The sequence below is a fragment of the Pogona vitticeps genome, chromosome 3 (assembly GCF_051106095.1).
Source record: "Pogona vitticeps strain Pit_001003342236 chromosome 3, PviZW2.1, whole genome shotgun sequence".
NCBI lineage: Eukaryota > Metazoa > Chordata > Lepidosauria > Squamata > Agamidae > Pogona > Pogona vitticeps.
Genome location: NC_135785.1, coordinates 144,025,808 through 144,050,894, shown reverse-complemented (window position 1 = coordinate 144,050,894; position 25,087 = coordinate 144,025,808).

Below are 25,087 nucleotides of genomic sequence, written 5' to 3'. Positions count from 1 at the left end.
ATGCTCCACCTGATGTAGAAGATCCTCAAGGAAAGCTTGTTTCCCAGGCTGATTTCCCAAATCATCAATCTGTAAAGATGTAAACATTATGTAACTACAACACACACACACACACACACACACACACACACACACACACACACACACACACACACACACACACACGGATCATGTCAGCTTTGCAACGGGTGGGGTTGATGGTTTTGTTATAATGATTGTGGAATGATGTCTTCCTCAGATCAAATTTTCCAGACCTTTTAATTTCTTCTTCTTTTAAATTCAAAATAATTGCTGGGCATTGAGGGCATCTTTCTTTCATTATGCTGCTCATCTTGCCAGTTGTGCCAGCTCTTGGGCAGATTTCAAAACTGTAGATTTCCAAACATCATGTTATGAAGCATATACTGGAATTCTTTAAAACATACAAAGACTCACACTCCCCTGTCTTCTTTTCCTCTACTATTGACTCTCTGGAGGGGAAAATCTTTTTCACTCTGTAAAATTTGGCGGTAGAAAAACACACATTTGCTTCTTCTTCTTCTGGATCTTCAATAGGTTAACATATTAGATTACTCTTGGGTTATACATATAAGATCACAGGATTTGGAAACATGAAAGACCTATAAAAATAAGCTGCCTCCTTCTATTAAACCAGGATATATCCCTTGATAATGATTGTGTGAATGATTATTTTAGAGATATTTGCCTGAAAGTAGCAGCTGATGATCAGAATATTGGGCACCAATTCCTGCATTAGTGCTCAGTTGTGGCTCCTTCCATCAGAATAATGAGACAATCCTATTGTTACCTTTGACTTTGGAGCTCCCAAATCATCCAAAACTCATGCCAGAAAGATTGAAGTATGGAAAGGGGGCATTTCCCAACCTCTTTTCTTGTTTTTTCTTGGATTATAACCACCCAGCCATCCCAACTGATCTATCTATCTATCTATCTATCTATCTATCTATCTATCTATCTATCTATCTATCTATCTATCTATCTATCTATCTATCTATCTATCTATCTATCTATCTATCTATCTATCTATCTATCTATCTATCTATCTATCTATCTATCTAGCTAGCTAGCTAGCTAGCTATCTAGCTAGCTAGCTAGCTATCTAGCTAGCTAGCTAGCTATCTAGCTATCTAGCTATCTAGCTATTTATTTATTTAACATCCCACCTATCTAGTCAATTAAGACCACTCTAGGCGGCTAGGGGATTAATGTGTGACAGCTCCAGGGTAGGCAAACCTCTGTGGCCAACAGGGGGTCCACAGCCTCTCTACACAAAGGCACTACCACATCTTCCTCATGCCTTCTTTTCCTCCCCCAACGTTGGAGAGGGACCACTTGTAGATTTTTTTGGTGGAGGGTGAGAGGAAGACTTTGAGAGCAGATATCTTTCAAAGTTAGATCTTTCTCTCCTGCTCTCAGAGGGTGATGCAGCCATTCCACAGGACACAAGATTGTTGTACAAAATGCCACACAATTTTCTAGTGCACTTGATGATTCTTGTGAATGCGAGTGTTTTATTTTGTGCCTGATGACTCAAATAGACATGCTGTGGAAGGTCTCCATAGTTTCGTTTGCCCCCCACGAAGTAACAGCCCAACATAATGGCACTGAAAATCAGAAAGGGGTGGTTAACCTCTCCTTCTCTGCTCTTCTCCTCATCAAAATCCCACAGATATACAGAGGATAACATAGAGGACCAGATGGGCACCAGTATCAGGGACTGAATGTCAGAGTAACTAGCAGCACTTTGGGTAATTTTGACAAGGGATGCAGTAATGGTGGGAAAGGCTTGCTTTATTTCTTTTAAAATAGCTGTATCTCACCCTTTGTCATTATTTCTGAGGTAACCTTCAACATACCTGCTCTGATATTGCTGCTAGCATAATAGGAAACATCAGGGCAGATATCTCGTCTTCCTTGTCTGTTTACATTATATGTACGTATGCTCACAGTAGTTTGAGGGCACTTCCATGTTGAATGTATACATTGCTTCCTGGCTAGATAAGAATCTGGGCCTTATGAATGAAAGACTTTTCGAAGAACAAAATGGGAGCAGCTCAGAGGTGTGAGAGGCCTTGTAGCCCATCTTTGCATTTGAGCTCAGGTGCCTTCAAAGGTTCTTGTACATTTTATTCCACTTCATTCAGAGAATTTGAGGGACGCAATATCTTCATTCTTCCTCCTATTATTTTGTCCTGTCTCTTTTATGACTACAAACATTCCTTTATAGAGGGACAAATGAAAAAGCTATATAATCTATTTGGGCTGGTAGTGCTAGGAGACCTCCATCTTGAAATCTCCACATCTGGTAGCACTGCTAAGGCATTATTCCTCTTAGTGGAAATACACCTTCCACATGCTTCATGAGCAAACCCATGGAAATTATTTTTATTTCATTCTTTTCTAGTTTACCCACTTATCTGTTACAGATGCATTGCTGTTTACTTCAAAACATTTAATGGTTTTATTTTTTATCATACGTTTTTCATTTTCCCCCACTTTGACTTCCAGTAAAGTTTTAATGCTGGGTTTATGACTCTGTAATTATTAGCATGGCAGCAGATTGTAAGATCATGAAAAGATGACTGCAGCAATTTTTTTCAGTATTAAACAAAAGGAGAGAGTAAATGATTATAGCAAAACACTTCTTTCCCTTTGCTGAATCAAAACATGTGACATTTGTTAAACTGATCAATCTCCCTGCACAGAAGGAGCCACTGTCCAGAAGCCAGCATTAGTCTTATGCCTTTAACAGCAGATTAATTTGAAATCAACAAATGAAGCTTCTCTGAATGTAGATTAAGAAACAGTTAGTAGCAGCCCATGGAAAAGTTGGCAACTGTACAATGAAGTCAGATTATTCCTTGTGTAAATAATCCAGTTTGGCCCAGTTTGTATAATCTTCAGGGACGTTTTGCAGAGCTTAGAGCAATTTATTGTGGTTTTTTAAAAAGAGGTTTTAATTAATCAGTGCCTGTCAGTGTACTACATTATCTTCTGGAGCACTGGTTGAGGAGGAAATTGTCCAAATGAGGTGAAGCAGGGATGTTACTGGAACAGAGAGGGTTGTTCAAAAATCCCCCAGTCACACTCGGGTTGGTTACGGCACTTTTACAAATCTCTGAAGTTTGCTCTGTTACTCTTGGGGTTTAAAATGCTGAAATCTGAACAGTAATATTTAATGTCAGTTTTTGTAGCAAAAAAAGGAAGCACCAAAATAGAAGGAAATTGACAGCTGAAGCCCCAGTGAAAATTACTTCAGGTTCCACTTATCCTTTCTGTAAGAGAACAGGAAAAGAAAATCCACAATTATGCTGTAGTGGCACACTGGAGTTAACAATTGTGAGGGGTATTCTTGAAGGCTTTCACGGCCAGGATCCAATGGTTGCTATAGGTTTTTTGTGCTGTTTGGAAGTGTTCTCCAGAACATAGCCAAACAGCCCACAAAACCTACAATAACCAATTATGAGGTGCTTCAGTTGTTCTCATGTGCAAGTATGAGAAACTGCCATTTCTTTCTCTAGCTAAAGAGATATTTTCTCTTGGTCTTGAATGCTTTCACATTTGTGACAATTATTTGCACACAAATGGTGGCTGTCTTACTGTATAGGTTTTTAAGAACTAGTAGCCTTGTAGGGGTGGATGCATCTTATGTTATGCTCTGTGTTTGTGGGGGAGGGGTGCATGTGCACAATGGGGGAAAACCCCACTAGTTTTGCACAAAAATTGTACAAATTGCATAAACTTTGATTGTAAAAGGTGCTTGTCTTGTTCTTGCTCTGAAAGTGAGAAATATTGTAAGGATTAATGAACAAGTTGTCTCTAGTATCTGTTGAAATAGAATGTCTTGTCAAGAACAAGTGATTTAACAAGATTTCTTCATACTCCCTATTGACATGCAATTAAAGGAAGAAACAATTTTTGACTACACACACACACACACACACACACACACACACACACACACACACACACACACACACACACACACACACATTATAAGGGTCCTGATTTTTTTTATTTTTTTATACTAGTGACATGAATAATACTCTTTGGTTAATATAAATTATTTGTTCAATATATTTAACTATTAGAATTATTGCACAATTAAAATTTGGTTTGGATTGTGTGAGGCTTTTGGATATTACAAGTGACATCTAACATGCAGTTTTGATTCTTTGCTCTTGCCATGTGCATTTAGAAGAGAAAATCACTTTTAACATTTTTATTTGGAAAAGTCTTCCATTGAGTCTTTGTAACTAAAACCTGCCAGCATTTTGCTGGGCTGCTCACGCCATGTTGTGTTTTCAACTGCAGACCGCTAGTGTGTGTTTTTCTGTGGGATGGAAGTGTGTTTTCAGGAAAAAAAAATTCTTAGCGGTTTTGTGTCTTTATGGAAGCAAGCTCCTGAGGGGTCTATTGAGACTCAGTGATATTGAGCTTTCCACTCAATTAATAGATTGGTTAATTAACTTTTAAAAAAACCTATTAAATCACTTGGCAAAATTTTCTCATGGTAATTATTATACTACTCCTGAAATCAAAGAACATCCACAGGAATTGTATGTTTCAATCTCTTCTCTCTCTCATTTAGCATTTGGTGGGATTAATTCATTTATTATTATACATGGGGTTGGGTGTTTATTTTAGAAGTCTGTCACCACAGGGCTGTGGTGCAAGGCTGTGGGACCGCTGTGTTTTTATGGTGACTGTTATTTAAATATGTATTTAGAACACTTTTTATCTACTAATTTTAATATTATAGTTGTTTAATTCTTTTTAAAATATTGTTATGATTTATTGTTTTAGCTCCTAACATTGTTTCTTTTAATACTGTAAGCTGCCTTGGATCCTTTTTAGGACAGACAGACAATGCTTCAGCTTCTGTGGCTCAAATTCTATTTTTTTTAAAAAAACATGCTAGTAAGAATAGTTTAGCAAGAATGTTTGCCAGTTTTAATTCCTGGATAATACCTGCAGGAGCATGAGGGGATGTTGCCAGGTTTGTAACCTCAGATGGATCACACGGCAGCAAGGCCAGCCCGATAAATTTTGCTGCCTGAGGTGCAGAACAAAACAGCAAAGAATATATTCGCGAAGGCTTTCACGGCCGGGATCTAATGGTTGTTCTGGGGTTTTCGGGCTCTTTGGCCGTGTTCTGAAGGTTGTTCTTCCTGACGTTTCACCAGTCTCTGTGGCCGGCATCTTCAGAGGACAGCAACCCTTTCCCGTTCTACCTATAGTTGTTGAATGGAATACTAGTTGAATCCTACTTTGCTGTTGGCAATGGGTTGTCACCCTCCACCATATCTGGGGGCAACAGGTGAGTTCAGCAAATAGGACTGGATGTGTTGCATATACAGATCTGTTGATCAACAAAGGAAAGTGGTTGCGGAGCTCACGAGCATTGGCAAGAGATTGCCATTTCAGCACCCCCAGATTCTGCCTACTGAGGCACTTGCCTCATTTTGCCTATTGTTACCATGAGCAGTGCATAGAAGTATCAGTTGTACAAACTGGCGCCTCTCAATGGGATTCATATAGCTAACTATCACATTTTTGTGGTTGGTCACAGAGGCTGCCTTGCAAGCAACTGTGATGCTATTGACTGTGGTGGCTATTGTGTACAGTAGAGACATGCAATGTATTGGGTTGGATGCTGAAAAAAGAACCAGATACAGGCTATGTGTGCTTTCTGGCCTAACCACAAGAATGCTGTTCTGAAGTTTATTTTTATTCAGCATATGTCATGGAGCCTCTGGTGTTACTGCTCTGGAGTAAAAAACACAAGTGGGTGACCCGATAATATTCAGTTTTCTTGACTGGTAACTGAAGTCTCAGAAGCTTTTGGGTGACTTGGTTCCAGATCCTGAGAGGCCAAAGGGATCTCCCGTCCAAGCTGCTGCAGTTGTTACTACAGCTGTAAATCTTTGCTATGCAAGTATTCTATGCACAGGCATAAAACAGTGCCATTGAAGGCAAAACTTATGCAAAGAAAGAAAGAAAGAAAGAAAGAAAGAAAGAAAGAAAGAAAGAAAGAAAGAAAGAAAGAAAGAAAGAAAGAAAGGAGGAAGGAAGGAAGGAAGGAAGGAAGGAAGGAAGGAAGGAAGGAAGGAAGGAAGGAAGGAAGGAAGGAAGGAAGGAAGGAAAGCCTCCTTTTTGTCAATGAGGAAAAGTTTGTCTTCTAACTGTCCAATTCCTGTCATGGAAGAGAACAGTTCTCTCTGTGTTCAACTGCTTGGTTCTCTCATGTGTCTTTCTGCAGAATGAACAACTTTTGCCCTCTTTAGGAGGTCCAGTAATAGTGTATATTGGCAGTTTCCGGAAGGATGCCCACTCATGGCTACTGACCACAAAAATGCTGCAGATGTGTTTGCAGTGGACAGCACAGACCATGATGTGGAATGTGGGAGTCTCTGACAAAGAGGTCCTGAAGAAAGGCAGGACTTTTCTTGGAGATTTGCCTCATAAAACAGTAAAAACCTAGGGCCACACAGAGTCACACTGACATGCACATTTTCATCAGGGCCATCCCTCCCCTGAGTGAGGCTCCCAGAATCCTTTAGCCACTGTAACTACTAGTTGGCTAGTGGGGGATTCTGGAAGTTATTAGCCAATATCCTGTGCCATGCAATTGTGCAACCAATTGCACATTCCCAGCATAAGCAATCACACACACAATGCACTGATGGGAGTGCTTTGGGGGTTGTATCAACTGTTTCACAACAGGATTTGGGCCATTATATAAAAAGATAACATTTTCAAGTTCTGGTAAGCCCGGCTTCTGAGGAAAGGAAACTCCAGAACTGGGTTAGGAGCACCTAATGTTGCTGTAGAACTGCAGAAACCATACAGGCATGGACCTCATTGTTCAGGTTGGTGGCGGAAAGCAAGTAGAAGCTTATCAGGCTTGTAGCCTTGAGAGGAGAGCTCCACCCTCAAATTTCATTTGGATTCATTGTGAAGTATACAATCTTTGCATAGCTAGCCTGGTAGGCCGCCCACAGCGTGGCCACACTTAGCTTGCATTTCCCCCCAACTAAACAGAATGTAGATGTAGAAGACTGCTTTGCCAGAGTTTAGCTGGCTTGGGAGAAATTTCTATGGGTGGGGTTTCTTTTCTTTTCTTTTTTTCTGAGTATGAATACAAGAATACTTGAATGAGAAATTTTATTTAAAATCCATAAGCCGGGTGGGTGGGAATTGCTGATCTAGATATAATTTAATAGCTATAGATTATCTTTATCTTCACTGATGTTAGTGACACTCAGAGCAAACATTCTCAGAGATGCAACTTTAAAAATTCAACTGGCGTTTGAAAGTGGGGAAACCTCAAAAGTGTGTGTGTGTGTGCGTGTGTGTGTGTGCGCGTGCGCATGCATGAATACACATGCACAGACATGCATGTGTGTGAGTGATTCCAGTGCCTCAGCAGATGTAAATTCAGATAGGCCGGCTGCTACCTTATGTTTAGAAAGTGGAAATTCAGGTTTCAAATCCCAGTCTGGCTCAAATTATCCAAATGTTGAAAGTATGTGTGGCATAGAGTGGGGGAGGAGGTGGAATCTCCTGTGAATGGTTAGCACACATCCAATTATGTACCATATTAAGTGCTTTGATAACAGCTGTTTTAGAGCCACAATATTAGAAAAGGACAGGTAGGAGAGGAGGACAAACGAGGTGTGACACGGAGACTGCCAGATGAATGTGACTTGAAATGAAATTTCTGTGTAAGCGTGGTTGGAAACCGACCCTTTGACCTCCTGCTTCCCGGTACTGCACCACCACACCCACAGGCCTCCATTTCATCTCTCATCCTCCACAGTCCCCAGGATACCACTGCCTCAGAACTCCCTCCCATTAGCTGCAGGAATCCAAGATATCCATGGCAACCAGTCTCGATTTTAACCCCAGGGAGGAGGCAATGGAATTGAAAAGCCCCAGCCTGCTCCTGTGTCTCCAGCTCAGTAAATTGACAGTCTACTTGTTTCCTGAGCTCCATTAGATTACGATGTACATTTCTATCTTTCTTTGTTCCCTTTTTTTCAATCTCAGCAGCACTTTCTCTTTGTGTCAGTAGGTGAACTCTTTCTTGGTACACTTGCTTGTGTGGTGTTCTTGATTTTTATTGTAGGGTGTGGTGGAATTTTCTCAGTACTTGGAAGGGATGCTTTACAAATTAATAATAAAGATACTGCCAGGTCTTCCTGAATATGCCAAGTCTATCATAGCGCTGATCTTGTAAACCAGGCATCTTGGATAATAAATACATTTTTTATGATGCAGTTAAAATGCAGAATCAAATAACTGTAATCATCACAGAAAGTAATTATTTATGGCAGAGATGCTTAGGATGAGAGGTTTTCTCCCTTCTTGCTCAAGTTCGTTGACTACAGCTGATTTGTAAACTGTAATCCTGTAGAATTATCATTTGGACCAGTTAGCTGGCAGCCCCTTCAGTATCAAATCTAGTGCCCATTAGCTGATGCCTTAGTAAAGGAGAACTCTCTCACAAGATCATTTTTGCAGATTACTGCACTTTAATCCCAGTGTTGCTCTGGCTATTTAAAAACTTGAGGATGTCGGCATTAAATAGAAACAGTTTCAAAGCGGTATCAACAGTCTTATTCTTCAGCCTTCCAAAGGTACCTCTCTATCCAGAGTTTAAAGGATGTCATGTTTTAAATTGACCCCAGTTATATCTCTGGGAATCTGTTTCTTGTGTAAACAGATTCCCAGAGATGTAACAGGGGTCAATTTAAAACTGCACAGTGAAGCAAGACATTTTTCAAATCTGTGACACTGTCGGGTTGGAAAGATAGCTAGATGAACCAATTACAAAGGCTATTTTGATTTACTGAGATCCTTCTGGAATGTGGTTCTGTTTTAATTAGGGATATATGTCCTTCATTATTTTGTTCTCATGTGCCAAATAAGAAAGTGTAAAGTTCTTGGTGGGTTTTTTTTTGTTTTGTTTTGTTTTTGTAAGACAGTGAGGTTTCTCTTTTTTTGGTTCAGAGATTGGTCTCACAGTTTGTATATTTCTGAAATTGATTTTTGCACATTTCTGTAAATGTGCAAAATGTAACTGGTCCCTTGCAGCAGAGGCTGTCAAATGGTAGATGCCTAGGATGGGTTGCTTGTGTCTTTGTGTATAATAATCAGCTTATCCTTTTGCTATATGAATGTATGTGTGCTTAACTTCACAAAAGGAAAAGATGCCAGGGACATTTTGCACATAGTGTGCAGAGCATGACAGGGGAAAAAAAGGTGTTAGTGGGTCACCCTCATGCTGGAAATGATGTTTCCCCTGGGGTTTGAGAGTTTTTGGAGGCTGTCTTGCTGTTTTGCAACAGCCTGTTTTGAACAAGAACTGAGACTTCTGCACGAAGCTGAAATGAATAAATACTCCAAGGGCAAGGAAACCACCAGGAACTATGATACCCATTTTGTTGAAATAAAACCTCAATGTTTTACAAGCTGCGACTTATTATTTATCAAAGACCGCTAACATGGCCAGCAGGTTTTCTGTTCCAGAGGAGATGACACTTGACGACAAAGCTTTAATTCTACCATAAACATGTGGGTGGACATGCAAAAAATTAGTTGTCATCTGCAGCGAGCACCTTATTGGCTGGGAACAGCAACAACAGAACAAGAACAACAAATGTCCAGTCAGATCAGTTCTGACTTATTGCACCCATTTCTAGAGTTTTCTAGATATAGCATACTTAGAAGTGGTTTACCATTCGCTTCTTCTGGAGGTGCCCCGAGACCACACAGCTTGCCCAAAGCTACACAGGCTTGACGTTTCTCTTGGGAGGCACAATGTGGAATCAAACTCCCAATTTCTGATTCAGCAGTCAAGTACCCAACCCAATGAGCTATTCAGCCAGCAAAATGTAAGCAAATGTAAGTTAAGGTTGAAGTTTTCACCTCAGTGAGGGAATAACCCCCCCCCCCATTCTTATTCTGTTCATGTATCTGAGATGTATCTATTTGATATGGATCATGTAATTTTTAGAAAGGACGATATCTAATAAAACAACATTTTCAGATGAGGAATGTGATAGGCCTACCATTTCCTAAGTTTACATCTCTCCATGGGGAAAATGGTTAATCATACCAGATACTTTTAAGGGGTTTATGTGTAAGAGGTATAAGCTTTGGTGCAACAAAATTAAGTGGAAAAATAATATTAGCTCCATTGTTTCCAGTGAGGAATGGTCAACAAAATGGAATAATATGTGTCTCTGATAAAAGTGATGACAAAAGAAAATTCTCATAATTCAGCATCATTTTACTTCACACCTACAGTAGAAACTTTTCTGCCCCACAGCCAGAATTCTGTTGGCTTATCAGGTTGCGTTAAGTGCAATTGTGCAAGTGATGCAAGCAGGTTCTTTTAACTATACATTCATATATCTTAAAATGATACATTCTTATATTCCTAGGGGACTGCCTTTGATCTATACATAGGGTTGCTGTCCTATAAGGTCATTGCTGCACTGTCATTCACCATATATTGACGTTCATTTGGAGGCAAAACTTTCAATATTTTGGAATGCTAAAAGAACTGAAAACACATGTTTCATGTGACTCTAAAATCAGTGCTTTAGAGATAATACTGCTTTAGACTTTGGTCTTTAATTATATGTTTGATATCGCCATCAAAAATTGTGTCATTCCCAGCAGAAATCTAAGATATCATCTGTCGCATTCCCCCAGTGTCCCCTGTTTGTTTTCCCTCAAACACAGGTCCACCTTCAGCCACGATGTACTATTTTCTCCCTTTACACACTGCCACCAGTGGATCTTTATCCACACAATGCCAGATATGTTTCTTAGACCCAGGCTGCCAAATATAACAGGTTTATTTATTGTTTGATTGGTAAATCACAGAAGTAAAGTCATAAGTGTTCTTTTATTGTTCAGTCATTAAACTTGGATAGGATTACACATTTGCTTGTTTGTATTCATTTGCACTAACCACTGTAACAGTATCTTATGACTGTCTATCTATTTTCTATTACTTTTATCTCTTCTCTATTCTCTAACCCACACCAACTTTCCAATCTCTGTCTTAACACTTCAAAAACTCTTCTCTAACTCTCCTCAGTCTCCAACTGTTCCCCTGACTCCGCCCCTCCTGTCCTGCCCTAGGCTCCTGCCCTAGAGCTCCATATGATGGACAGGTGTGACTTGGGCATTCCACTACACCAGCATTTAAAAGTAGATGGTTTAATGCTGCATGAAAATGCAGCAATAGCTATTGAGCAAGAGAGCAAATCAGGTAACTAAAAAAATGGGGACCCCCAATCAGAAATGTATAGATTTGTTACTGGACCTCAGATCAGCAGTAAAATTGACACAGATATAGCAGACAGTCCACCCTTGCTTTGTGCCAAGTTTTGGGATATTTGGGCAAATGGTTTTTGAGTTATGATTTTTAAAATGTAAAGCGATTTTACTTCCCCTGTGCAGACACCGGCAAGCTTTAAAACAGATTAAATATATTGAAAATACTATTCGCTTATTTTGAAAGAGAATGGTTAGTCCCAGCCCCACTTTTTTAATTTGGAAAGTATCCAAGATTCTGGGGGGTTTGTTAAAGTGAATCTTGAAAAAAGCAATTGTCAGCATGAACTTTCTAAACATAAAAGATGTTGCAAGTTTGAACTTTTGATTCTGCCAGTTAGGATCAAATTCAATGACTCTCAGCTCCTTGGAATTTCCCTTGCGTGGCATCAATTTGTGAATGGTTCCTGATGCAGATGAGAAAAAAGAGAAAAGACCTCCATCCTCTACATTTGCAAAATCCAAGATCTGAAATGTGTAGTCAAAACCATCTCTCTCCTTATGCAACTGCCATCAGTTCAAGGGCCAGTTCACTCATGAGTAATACTGATCATGTGGATGTATAAACCCTTGCACAGTAGAGGGGTTCGGACCAGGTGATATTGGAAAAAAATGGAAGACCCTTACATTGCTAATGAGTTTTTGAAGTGACAATGGCATTGTTAATACATATACAACATGTCCAAAAGCCCCATTTCCAATTTTTGTAAGAAAGCCACTTCTGTGTACGTAACTGGTAACTAATACTTAAAAATTCCACTTCTCTGTTGGAATGTTTCTGCTGAAGCTTTTTGTTTGTTTGAGTGTTAAATGAAAGCTTCAGTCAGGGAGGCCTTCACTGTGGACACCCAACTTCAAGTGGGAAATGCTGCTATCTTAAACTCCTCCCCTCCCAGATACAAAGTGATAATAAAAATAAACTCTGCCTTCAGGAGGGACAGAAAGAAGCAGAAAGTCATGAGGAAAAGTACTGTGCTGAGGGTGTAGTACCACCGGTAATTTGAATCGCTTTCTGTTCCAGCTTCTTTTCTATTGGGTTCAAGTCATGTGGTATTTAAATTTACTGAATGAAAATCAATTTATTTTGCAGTGATTTAAACTGATTTTGGCAGCTACACTGTTGAAATAATCTCATTTCTTTTCTGTTTGAGGAGTACAGTTTGGTTAAATTCTTGGCTTTTTTTAAAAGAAAGAAAGTGATACATTGTTAAATTGATGGTGCCACCTGGTTTCATGTACTTGACTAGAGATAGGCATAAATCAGAAAAATGATGATTTGTTTTGATTCATGATTCATCAAAGTCAATGAATCACAAATCACAAATTTATGATTTTTTTCTGATGACAAATTTATGTCAGTTCATTTTTTATTTTAAAACCCTATAAAATGCCCCCCAAGTCCCTGCACGTTTGGTGACTTTTGGGTTTTGGACATTTGAGTTATACACCAATAAGGAGGACACCCCAAAGAAAGGTTGCCCCAGGGCCCTAGAGACACCACAATCACAGAGAAATATCTACTGACTCTCCTCTACATTCCTTCCAAATTTGGTGAAGATCAGGTTTTAGATATCCAAATTATGCACCCACAAAATGGGTCCCCCAGGAAAGTAGCCTTCAGCAGCTGGCTGGGAGGATCCGATCTTCACCAGAATTGAAGGGATTATAGAGGAGAGTTATGGAAAGCTTCTCCGATATTTTGGTGTGTCTAAGTGCTGGGGGGGGACTTTCCTGGGGTGGGCCTCTTTGCAGGTGCATAACTTGGACACCTCAATCTTCACCAAACTTGGAGAGATTGTAGAAGAGGGTTAGAAGATACAATTCTGGTGTCCTTAGGTGCCTTGGGGGCTGTTTCATAGCCAAATGAACCAACAAATAAAAAATCATTAAAATTCATTAATTCATGTTTCATCATGGGCATTGATTTGTATGAATATGAATTGACAAATTAGTGATTTTTTTTAACAAATGTGGTGATAACTTCATGCCATCTCTAATGGTGACCCCAGCAGAAGACTGGTGGAAAAATATGGTTTTATCAGAAGAATGGGGAGAATGGAAAAGGAGTTTCTAATATTGAACATATTGATTAAATGATGCAGTGATAAACTCTTGACAAGACCAAAAAAGTTTACATTCACAGTACACTAAGTGATGCATCACGTAAGATTTTTATAAGAAATTAGGAAAAATTGTAGTGGAAAAACTGCGATGCCAATGCCCTTCAAATTTAAGATAGACACAAACTAAATTGACAGAACTGCTCATAACCACCAAACTGAATTGATTTAATTGACTTTAAAAGCAAGTTACTTTTTAAAAAAAATTCCCCTTCTGGCCAGTTCTTTTTTTTTTTTTAAAAAAACTCACTTTGCAGCCAAAATACTTTGATTTCACCATTGTGTCATGTACACAATAAAAATCTAAATCAATTTAAATGATGCTTAAATTGATATGACTGTGGTCTTATTGCCATTAGGATTGTACCCTGAGAGAAGAGAACTAGGTAGCAGGAAAAATACCAATAAAATCAATGCACCACCTGGTACTTTAAGGAGAAAAATCTGAGAGAACCCTTAGAAAATTATGTTTACTTAATTAAGAGATTACTGGCTGACAGACTAGTATTGCCTCTTGTGACATGCAGAAGAATTCGGGCAGTTGAATTCTTGTTCAGCCTTGTTTAAATAAAGACCTTATGGGTTTGAATTTAGGACCCTCTGCATCTCAACCATTACCCTTTTCATGAAGTTTGGCCTGTTTAGGGATCTGAATAAAGTTCTGAGTGACAAACGACTAACGTTTATAGGACTACTGGGCTTGTCTACATGCTGTGTTAGGTGCACACTATCTAATGAACTGGAGTGTTGATACCTAATGTGTTAAAAAGCTGTAAATGTGTTATGCGGAGTTTGCATGTCCTCGAATTCTAACTGATCATCATACCTGAAGGAAGGAAAACATCTGCTTTTCTTACCATTTCCCCATTTCTCCTGCAGTAATGGCCTTGAAGAACAAGTCCCTCCACAGTGCTTGCTCCGTATGAAGTATATGCTCTCTGCTTGTGTTACTTTCACATCTGGGGAGTAGGCATTGATGTGTGGTTGACTTATAGCAGCTAGATAGCCTTACAAGGGGGTAGGCTTCATAATATATCATCTTTGGAATCCTTCTGGTTCTGTTTTTCTCACCTACTTCACATGGGTAAGAAATTACATGGCACTAAAGAGCTATTGACAGCCTATGGAACAATCATGGCAGTGTTCAAGAATGTGTGCAGGTGGGACACTGGCTCCTTATATCAGAAGTGTTGTTCAGAGGAAGAAACTGAAGAGAACAGAAGCCACCTGTAGCGACAGGGATCCTTTTGATTCTACAAAATGGATGACTGTGGCTTTCACCCTTGTTATGCAAAACAGGTTATGTATTATTCATGTTTTATGTTGATGTGGTTGAGAGGTGGGGCCAGAGTAGAGTTCAGTCAGAGTTAGAGAGAGAAAGAGAGAGAGAGAGAGAGATGGGAAATCTGAGGTGTGATTAGTCTGAGGAGTGAATAGTAACCTGTAAGATAATATAAAAGATTGTTATTGATGGTTATTGTGGGTTTTTCGGGCTCTTTGGCTGTGTTCACGGCCAAAGAGCTCAAAAAACCCACAACTATCATTAGATCCCGGCTGTGAAATCCTTCACCAATACATTGTTATTGATGCTTGATGACCCTGAAGAAGATACTTATGAATTATTATAGAAATATCTGTAATCAATAAACCTGTTGTATTCAAAAGACAATGATGAACAGACCTTTGTCTTTCCTAAGCAAAGTACGTTGACAAGGAAATCAACTGGTAGCAGCATGTGAAAAGGTGTTTTGTTTGTTTGTTTGCCTTCATAACCTGTCTGTTTTGGGGAGACAAACAGGGGCCACAAAGGAGCAAACATCACACTCAAGGATAAAATTCAGGATTGTTGCCTGATGGTTTGTTGCCTGATGGTCTTGGATCTACTACACTGACTGAGCATAAGCAATTTGTTAAATAGGAATGCTTTGATCTCTCTAATTTGCAGTTACTTACCTTCCTGCCTCTACAATTAATACATTAGTACATGCTACCATGTTGAATCCAATTTGTGGTGACCCCTTCCAGGGTTTTCTAGGTTTACGGTACTCAAAAGTGGTTTACCATTCACCTTTGCCAGGGACACTCTGGGGCTGAGTAGCTTGCCTAAACCATACAGACTGGTTCTTCTTCAAGGCACACTGTAAAATCAAACTTTTACCTTCTGGCTCCTCAGCCGGGTGCTCCAGCTTACTGAGCTATCTAGCCACCTTTCCTCCCATCATTACCAAGTTTAATTTATTTTGATCACAGTCAGAGATATGTGAACTCAACTCTGAAATGTGCCAGAGCTTGGAAAAGCTGAGAATTAATTGTTTGGACTGCTACTCCCAGAATAGTAAGGAGATTATAGGAGTCATAGTCACCCAAATGTAATTGTTGCACAATTTCAAATTTGCTTCATTTTACTTACTCAGATATTGCACATATGGAAGAATATCCAGATTTGCTTTCCATCCAGACGAGCCCTCCAGTTCTTAGTCTTTTCAGAACTGTTTTGATATCTGTTGAATTCTCTTAAAATGTTTTTCTGAGGAGTCCTTCTACTTCTCTTTAACCAATATTTCAACAAAATTGCTGATCTGTTTCCACTTAAAATTAAAAACCCATGACCTAAGAAACTTAGAGGTGAGCAATTCACACACAATGTGGTGTATAAACATAGGCACCACTTCTGAAAAAGACATCACTTGTGTCTAATTTTAGCTGCAGCTTGGTTCTTTGCCACCTGCATGAGAAAGGTATAGCTCTGATAAAATGAATGCTTACATGCATAATTAAACAGCAGTACAATATGACATAGCCTGCTAATTTGTTGAACAAGATTCAGCATAGTTGGAAAAAAGAGAGAATACTGAATGAGTAGAATGGTAGCTTGCTTTGTGACAGACGGAAGACAGATCTGACACTGCTCCTTGAATATTATATCACTGTCCTGTCAGAAACTGCATACAGATTTGGTTTTAGTAATTTCTAAGCTTGAGAACAAAGGCACAGTATGTTTGATTCAACAACAAATTTGTCTTTAAATATGTATGCAACAGAAACAGAAAACTAAGGTAGAGGTAATGAATATAACCATCTTAAATACATTTTTAAGACTTCAAAGAAGAGTCTGCCTTGCAAAATGGGGGATGAAAATGACATAAAAAACATTGTACCTGGGTGCCTCATTGACTAGCAGTATCAACAATGATGTCATGTTAGGGAATGATGACGATGGCCTATTTATGCAAATGTGGGTGGTTGCAGGTTACAGTACTTGGCTTTAATATAAGAGGGTTTAATACAATTGGCTTTAATATAAGACTTGAAAAAAGGTTTGGAAACACTAATTAGAAAGAATAAACTGCTTCACAAACTTATCCTAAAAGTAAAAACTGCCTCTGTACTATTTATTGGCTGGAATTCTCTTGGCATAACATACACTGTGTAAGACAAATGATGTCATCATCTGGTGATAGGAGTACCATGTTTCCCCGAAAATTTTGCTCCAAAAACACATTAGGATTTATTTTCAGGGGATGTTTTATTTATTTTTTCATGTACAACAATCTACATTTATTCAAATACAATAATGTCATCTATTGGTTGCTGCACAATGGTGGAGGGTGGGGTTTCACTTGATTGGGGCTTATTTTGGAGGTAGGTCTTATATTACGAGTATCCTGAAAAATCATACTAGGGCTTATTTTTAGGTTTGGTCTCATTTCTGGGGAAACAGGGTATTTAATTTAAATGACAACAACAGAGTTAACCTTCACCCTCTTCTTTTGTCAAGATCAAACGTATTACATTAGAACAAAGCCTTAGCTTGGGTTGGTATCCTAGCTATATATATGTGGCCAAAAGGACAGCTAAATCCACAATGTCTATTTCCTTTGATATTCTATGATAATTTTTAATCCAACTGGGTCAAGTCTGTCCAGAGCTATTTGCTGAAAAATTGCCTTTCCCTTCAGGCACTCTTATCTTATGGAATAGATCAGGGGGAAAAAGTTAAGAAGAGAACTGAGGATATAGAATGTCAAACCAGCATTTCAGCATTCAGAAATATTATGCTGAGGGCCTAAATAAAAAACTCTATGGAAGTGGAAAATTATCTAACCCCCAGAGGGCATTCCACTAGGCAAGGGAGCTACTCTATTTACTATAATCACCACCCATTGAACCCCAGGCTGTGTGAGATCCGGAGGGTGCATGAATTAGCATGATGGGCAGGCTTCTGATCTAGATTTCCACCTGTCTCTTTACCTGAGACAGAAACTCTCCTGATGGTGCACTTTTTACTTAGCACACCAACCAGACAAGGTAGACCACCCAAAACAATGAAATTAGTGAACATAGCCTCTAGCCAAGGCACCTTCTTTAGACATTCAAATCCCTTCCACCCACCCTCCCTCCCCAGATCACATTTGGGCAAAATATAGAAAAGTTTGTTAAAACTGTAAAGAATAAAAAGAATTCAAAAAAGAATCGTTCGTTCGTTTAGTCATTTAGTCGTGTCCGACTCTTCGTGACCCCATGGACCAGAGCACGCCAGGCCCCCCTATCCTCCACCGCCTCCCGGAGTTGTGTCAAATTCATGTTGGTTGCTTCGCAGACACTGTCCAGCCATCTCATCCTCGGTCGTCTCCTTCTCCTCTTGCCGCCACACTTTCCCAACATCAGGGTCTTTTCCAGGGAGTCTTTTCTTCTCATGAGATGGCCAAAGTACTGGAGCCTCAGCTTCAGGATCTGTCCTTCCAGTGAGCACTCAGGGTTGATTTCCTTTAGAATTGATAGGTTTGTTCTCCTTGCAGTCCAGGGGATTCTCAAGAGTCTCCTCCAGCACCACAATTCAAAGGCATCAATTCTTCGGTGGTCTGCTTTCTTTATGGTCCAGCTCTCACTTCCATACATCACGACAGGAAAAACCATAGCTTTGACTATTCGGACTTTTGTTGGCAAGGTGATGTCTCTGCTTTTTAAGATGCTGTCAAGATTTGTCATCGCTTTCCTCCCAAGAAGCAGGCGTCTTTTAATTTCGTGGCTGCTGTCTCCATCTGCAGTGATCATGAAGCCCAAGAAAATAAAATCTGTCACTGCCTCCATATCTTCCCCTTCTATTTCCCAGGAGGTGATGGGACCAGTGGCCATGATCTTAGATTTTTGATGTTGAGTTTCAGGCCGTTTTTTGCACTCTCCTCTTTCACCCTCATTACAAGGTTCTTTAATTCCTCCTAACTTTCTCCTCACAACAAAGAATAAGCAATGCATATTCAAATAATTAAGTGAGCCAAATAAAAGCTTTATCTATAAAATAATAAAAAGCTATCCACTTCTGCCTAAAAACTAATTGCCACCTAAGTAATCATAACTGAACTTCTTCTCTATCTCTATTGCATTTATTCCACCATCAGACAGATGGACGAATAGCTAGCTTGAGAGCCACTAACTAGCTTCTTGCTAGAGCTTAAATCCATGTTACCTCAAGATGATGTTATCCAATCAAAATCAAGTTCTTTGCCCAACATCTTCATCCTCAAAATGTAACTTAACTCAATCCCCTCCTTTCAGTTCTTATGAGAATCTCTGCAGATGAGCAAAGAATGGAATGTGATGTTTATGGCTCAGTGTAGTGTGTCTCATGCAGTTTATCTGCATGAGAAAGAAGGAAAAAATCTTCTTTACCACCTGGAACAGCCTAGAGAAGTACCCCACAACTCATCTGATTTCCTTGCATCTGGAAGTAAAAGGGTATAGAAGAGCCTTAACCTTGGCAAAGTGCTCAGCCCTCCCTTCTGCTATACTTGAAGGGAAGTACAAGAATATCTCTCTCACTGAAAGTCTTTGTAACTGTCCCTTAAGGGAGGTTGAGACGACAGAGCACATGTACTTCACTTGCCTGTTTTATGAGGCGGCATGTAAGGAGATCATCACTCCACTGATCCAAATAAATAAATAAATAAATAAATAATCCTGGCTATTCAGAAAAAAAACAGACTTGAGGTTTTTTTTTCTGATATAGAACCCCAAATCAGTTACTAAGTAGCCAGCTTTTGTATGGCGATACTGAGTTCTTGGACATTCTATGGGAATTGTCTTTTAATGCCAAATGTTTGTATGAAGTATCTGAATTTGGAAAGTTGTAAAGGCTTTTTTTTATTTTAATTTTTTCTGCATGATTGGTCTAAGGGCCATAACAATAAACTGACTGAGCAAAACCTCAGTGCGCTGTCAAACGTTATAACAACACTTGGTAGTCTGAATCTATGGTGACCCTTCATAACAAACATTTATCCCTGAAATTCCAGTGTGAACCACATAATCACAATAATAATATAAAAGATCATCTTGATATCAAAGATTTACTTGCTCATTTACTTGCTCCTGTCTGGCATACAAGGATTGTAGCTTCCAATCTTGCTCCCTGTTTCTTCAGAGGATAGGAATAAACCATAATTTTCACTTATGGCAAAGTAGAGAAAAATAAGACCAGGCAACATCAACTTGTCTAATTCTACAAGCTTTATTTATCCACATTGCTTCTGTGTTTCATGTAAATATATTTCAGAGTTGTCAAAAATGTAACTTTTGAGAAATCAAAAATATGTGACCTCTAAAACCATTCTTACAGTTGTGAACAATGCTGTAGGTACAAATGCTTAAAAATATATGATGACTGCAATGGACTTAAGTTGTAGGCAAAGAGTTATGTAAGACACATATATTTCAATTACAAGCTTTTAACTAAAAAAAAAAATTACAGACAAGAACTTAATTCTCCTTTCAGTCCAAAATACAAGAGCTTATAGCTCTAAAAAGTGCATCTTGTAAAAAAAGTATCAATCAATACAAGTAGAAATAAATTTCTTAGCCTTTCAGCATATTTGAACACACACATCTAAAAACATTAAATTTTCTAAGTGCTCACTTAGCTATCTGCCAGTTTAAATCTATGGAAGAATATCCATGATTTCTCTGTGTTGGCTCTGTGCTGCTGTCTCCAGCTGCTGTTGTTTCATTGTCTTTTTCTTCCCCTGGGTATTCAGTTCAGATCAGTTTGGCTCCATTGTGGCTCAGCTAGCTTTGTTGACTTCTTGCTTACATTACACCAGACCTTTTATAGACAAAGGATTGTTATCTCCTTTATATATTTTCACTTACAATGCAAAATCTAATAGATTCTGCTTTGTTGTTTAGTCATTAAGTCGTGTCTGACTCTTCGTGACTCCATGGACCAGAGCACACAAGGCCCTCCTGTTTTCCACTGCCTCCCAGAGATTGGTCAAATTCATATTGGTAGCTTCAATGACATTGTCCAGCCAGCTTGTCCTCTGTCGTCCCCTTTTCCTCTTGCCTTCACACTTTCCCAACATCAGGGTCTTTTCCAGGGAGTCTTCACTTTTCATGAGATGGCCAAAGTACTGGAGCCTCATCTTCAGGATCTGTCCTTCCAGTGAGCAATCAGGGTTGATTTCCTTCAAAATGGATAGATTTGCAGTCCAGGGGTCTCTCAAGAGTCTCCTCGGGCACTACAATTCAAAGCATCAATTCTTCAGTGGTCAGCCTTCTTTACATTGCTACTGGAACAACCAGATGCTGTCTAGGTTTGTCATTGCTTTCCTCCCAAGAAGCAGGCTTCTTTTAATTTTGTGGCTGCTGTCCCCATCTGCAGTGATCATGGAGTCCAAGAAAGTAAAATCTGTCACTGCCTCCATATCTTCCCCTTCTATTTCCCAGGCGGTGATGGGGCTAGTGACCATGATCTTAGTTTTTTTGATGTTGAGCTTCAGACCATTTTTGACGCTCTCCTCTTTCATCCTCATTAAGAGGTTCCTTAATTTCTCCTCACTTTCTGCCATCAGAGTTGTATCACCTGCATATCTGAGTTTATTGATATTTCTTCCGGCAATCTTAATTCTGGCTTGGGATTCCTCCAGTCCAGCCTTTCGCATGATGTATGGTGCATATAAGTTAAATAAGCAGGGGGACAATATACAGCCTTGTCGTACCCCTTTCCCAATTTTGAACCAATCAGTTGTTCCATATCCAGCTCTAACTGTTGCTTCCTGTACCACATATAGATCTCTCAGGAGATAGATAAGGTGGTCAGGCCCTCTCATTTCTTTAAGAACTTGCCATAGTTAGTTGTGGTTGACACAGTCAAAGGCTTTTGTGTAGTCAACGAAGCAGAAGTAGATGTTTTCTGGAACTCTCTGGCTTTCTCCATAATCCAGTGCATGTTAGCAATTTGGTCTCTAGTTCCTCTGCCCCTTCGAAATCCAGTTTGTACTCCTGAGAGTTCTCAGTCCACATACTGTTGAAGCCTACCTTGTAGGATTTTCAGCATCACCTTGCTAGCATGTGAAATGAGTACAATTGTATTGTAGTTGGAGCATTCTTTTGAACTGCCCATCTTTGGGATTGGGATGTAGACTGATCTTTTCCAGTCCTCTGGCCACTGTTGAGTTTTCCAAACTCGCTGACATATTGAGTGTAGCACCTTAACAGCATCATCTTTTAAGATTTTAAATAGTTCCACTGGAATGCCATCACCTCCACTGGCCTTGTTGTTAGCCAGGCTTTCTAAGGCACCCTTGATTCCACTCTCCAGGATGTCTGGCATCCAGGATGTTTGGTAGATTCTGCTACCGAAGCAAATATTTACTGATAAGAGGAAATGTCAATAATTTATCTTCTCTTCTTATACTCTTAACACAACAGACTCAATGTATTCTCTCATAAAGTCTGCTTTGGTAGTGAACTCCATGCAATCTGTATGGGAGTTGTTTCAGTTGCAGACTCAGCTGACTTCTACTTACTCACAAAGATTACAGGGGACTAGACAGGATTTTGTTAATCATTCTGTAGTGACCTCCAGTGGACATTCAGTACATTTCTACTCCAGCAGTTGATTTTTTATTTTATTTTTTCATTTTCCAGTTTACATCTCTTTGTCCTGAATTAACCCCTACCAGCAATTCATTGTTGTTAAAATCATGTTATAATAATGTACTACATTTTCTATACCCTTAATCATTTAATATTTTATTTATACAGCTTTTCAAATGTGTACGGTTTTCCCCCCATCAGGTGAGTGTGTGGGTTGTCTTGCCTGCAGGTTTTCTCCTCTGGTTCAATAGTCCAATTTTGCAATCTTGACACCTAAGTATACCATTGGCAATACAGGAAATAGACAAGTAAGCTGTAAATTACTTTCCTCTGCCATTAAACACAATGTTACTTTTAGTAGGCAGAGACCTTTTGTAGTGAGAGGAAGATGTTTTATTGAATTTCTGAAAGAAAAAAAAATACTTTTAGATAGATAAAACAGATTAACTAGAAGCAGGAAGTGATACAGCAATCACGAGAAGAAGAGGTGCGGGAGAGATTCTCATCCCATAGACATGAAACTAATCACTATCTACTGATGGATCAATTACAACTACAAAATAGTTCAAAACTAGAACTGACCACCTGCTGAGATTTAGGACACATTTAAGAAATGGACTAATATCTGTACAATAAACTGGTTTTTGTAAGATGACAGGAATACAAAACAAAATGTGTGTCATAGATCTAATTATGTGTCATACTTTGTATAGTCTCCTCTTCTGTGTATAAAGAGAGAAATAGAGAGGAAAGCTTCAACATTGTTAGAGCTACCAATGTAAGATATTATCAAACCTATGGACTAAAGATATTAACAAACCGATATATGCACACTAACTGGGGCCTACTTTGGAGTAAATAGGTAAAGAAGTGAGCTGTGACTGGTTGTGTTGCTAGGCCTCCATACAGACATTGACCTGATCCAACTAAATCAATTCTGTAATAGATTTAGTCTAATTTGGCGTAAGCTGTCAGTGTGGGCACATCAGGTTTAAAATAATTTGGTTAAATTGACACAAGCTGTACTTAACATGATTTAACAGTTGACTGTACCTCACTTGAAGGGATTAATATTGTTAAATTGGAAGAATTTTTGTGCATGGACAAGTCTTAATTAAAAGGGTAACTATTTAATTCCTTTGGTTTTATTGCTGTTTCTGAATAATTCACTTCCTTTCTTGTGCAGCTATATTTTTGTTGGCACTGAAAAGGCAGATTGACATTTTATCTATTTGTTTGCTTGCTTCCTCAGAGGGAAAAATAAGAATGTGCACTAGTATTAAACATCTAAAGGATTTTTTCATCTTTCATTGCCTTCTGAAATCACTGGGGCAATGTATTATGATTACAAGAAGAACATAATTTTCTGATAGATAGATAGATAGATAGATAGATAGATAGATAGATAGATAGATAGATAGATAGATAGATAGATAGATAGATAGATAGATAGATAGATAGATAGATAGATAGATAGATAGATAGATAGATAGACAGACAGACAGACAGACAGATAGATAGATAGATATAGTGAGGAAGATTATCTTCTGCTTGTAATCATAATAAAGTGTATAAGCGTGTGTGTGTGCGTGTGTGTGTGCAATGACAGGCCTTATTCACATATAATGTTCATGTGTGTAGATGCTATACAGTCACCTTTAATTGGAGCTACACATAACTGCATCCATTCCTGAATGCCATACAATGCTGTTTCTGTGCCTCATATTAATAGGATGCCGTGCACAGCATAATACAATTTTTTTTTGGCCACAGAACTGGTTTGGACCAGTGAGCTTCTTAAAACATATTGGCAGTTAGTTTGTTGTTATTATTAATCATCTCAATGTGTATGCCATTTACCAGATTAGGGCTAGCCCTATTATTTCATCTGTGACCACCACTCAAACCTGAAAGAATGAACCTGGCTATAGCACAGTGGTATTAAAAATGATAGGCCTATAAATGCTGCATGAAAGATTGGAAAGCCACCTCTTCTATTTCCAGCTCAGGTTTGGTATAGGCAAGGATTATGGGAGCTTATTGAACTGCTAGACATTCCTTGGTGCTAATAGAACAGACATTGCCTGCCAGGAATACAGTTGACACACCACACCAAATTATTTCATTTTGTGACTAACTTCAGATTCAAGCTCAGTTCAAGCATTTGAGATCCACAATATCCTCCAGGTGTATGTTCCCCAAGAACAGCCAAGAGAGGATAACATACTTGCCCGTACCGTCTAATGCTTGAATCCCTAGTGAATGTGTTTTTATAGTTTTAACCATTATCCAGAATGACAGGAAGAAAATGACACAGAGGCTGTTCATTTTAGATTCCAAAAGAACAGAGATGGAAGAAAATAGAGATACTATGATTCTAATGCTCAGGATTAGTTTACCTCAGCAGAAAATCTATTACAATAATAACTTTTCGATGAAACACAATTGACTTTTTCTTTCCCCTATAGTACCCACAATATATCAGTGGCAAGATTTCAGTTATCTATTACTCGGCTCTAAGAATTTTTTCTTTTCAGCTGCACGGTGTATTCCTGCAAATAGCCAGTGTACACATCCTTAGGCAAAATGACTGTTTTGCAAAGTTGAACCATACTTGTGTGTACTTTTGTTTTTATTTATTAAATGCTATTCTGACATGCATTTAAAATTAGTTAGCTCAATATGCCAGCTATGCGTTGTGGCTTTCCATGTCCTTC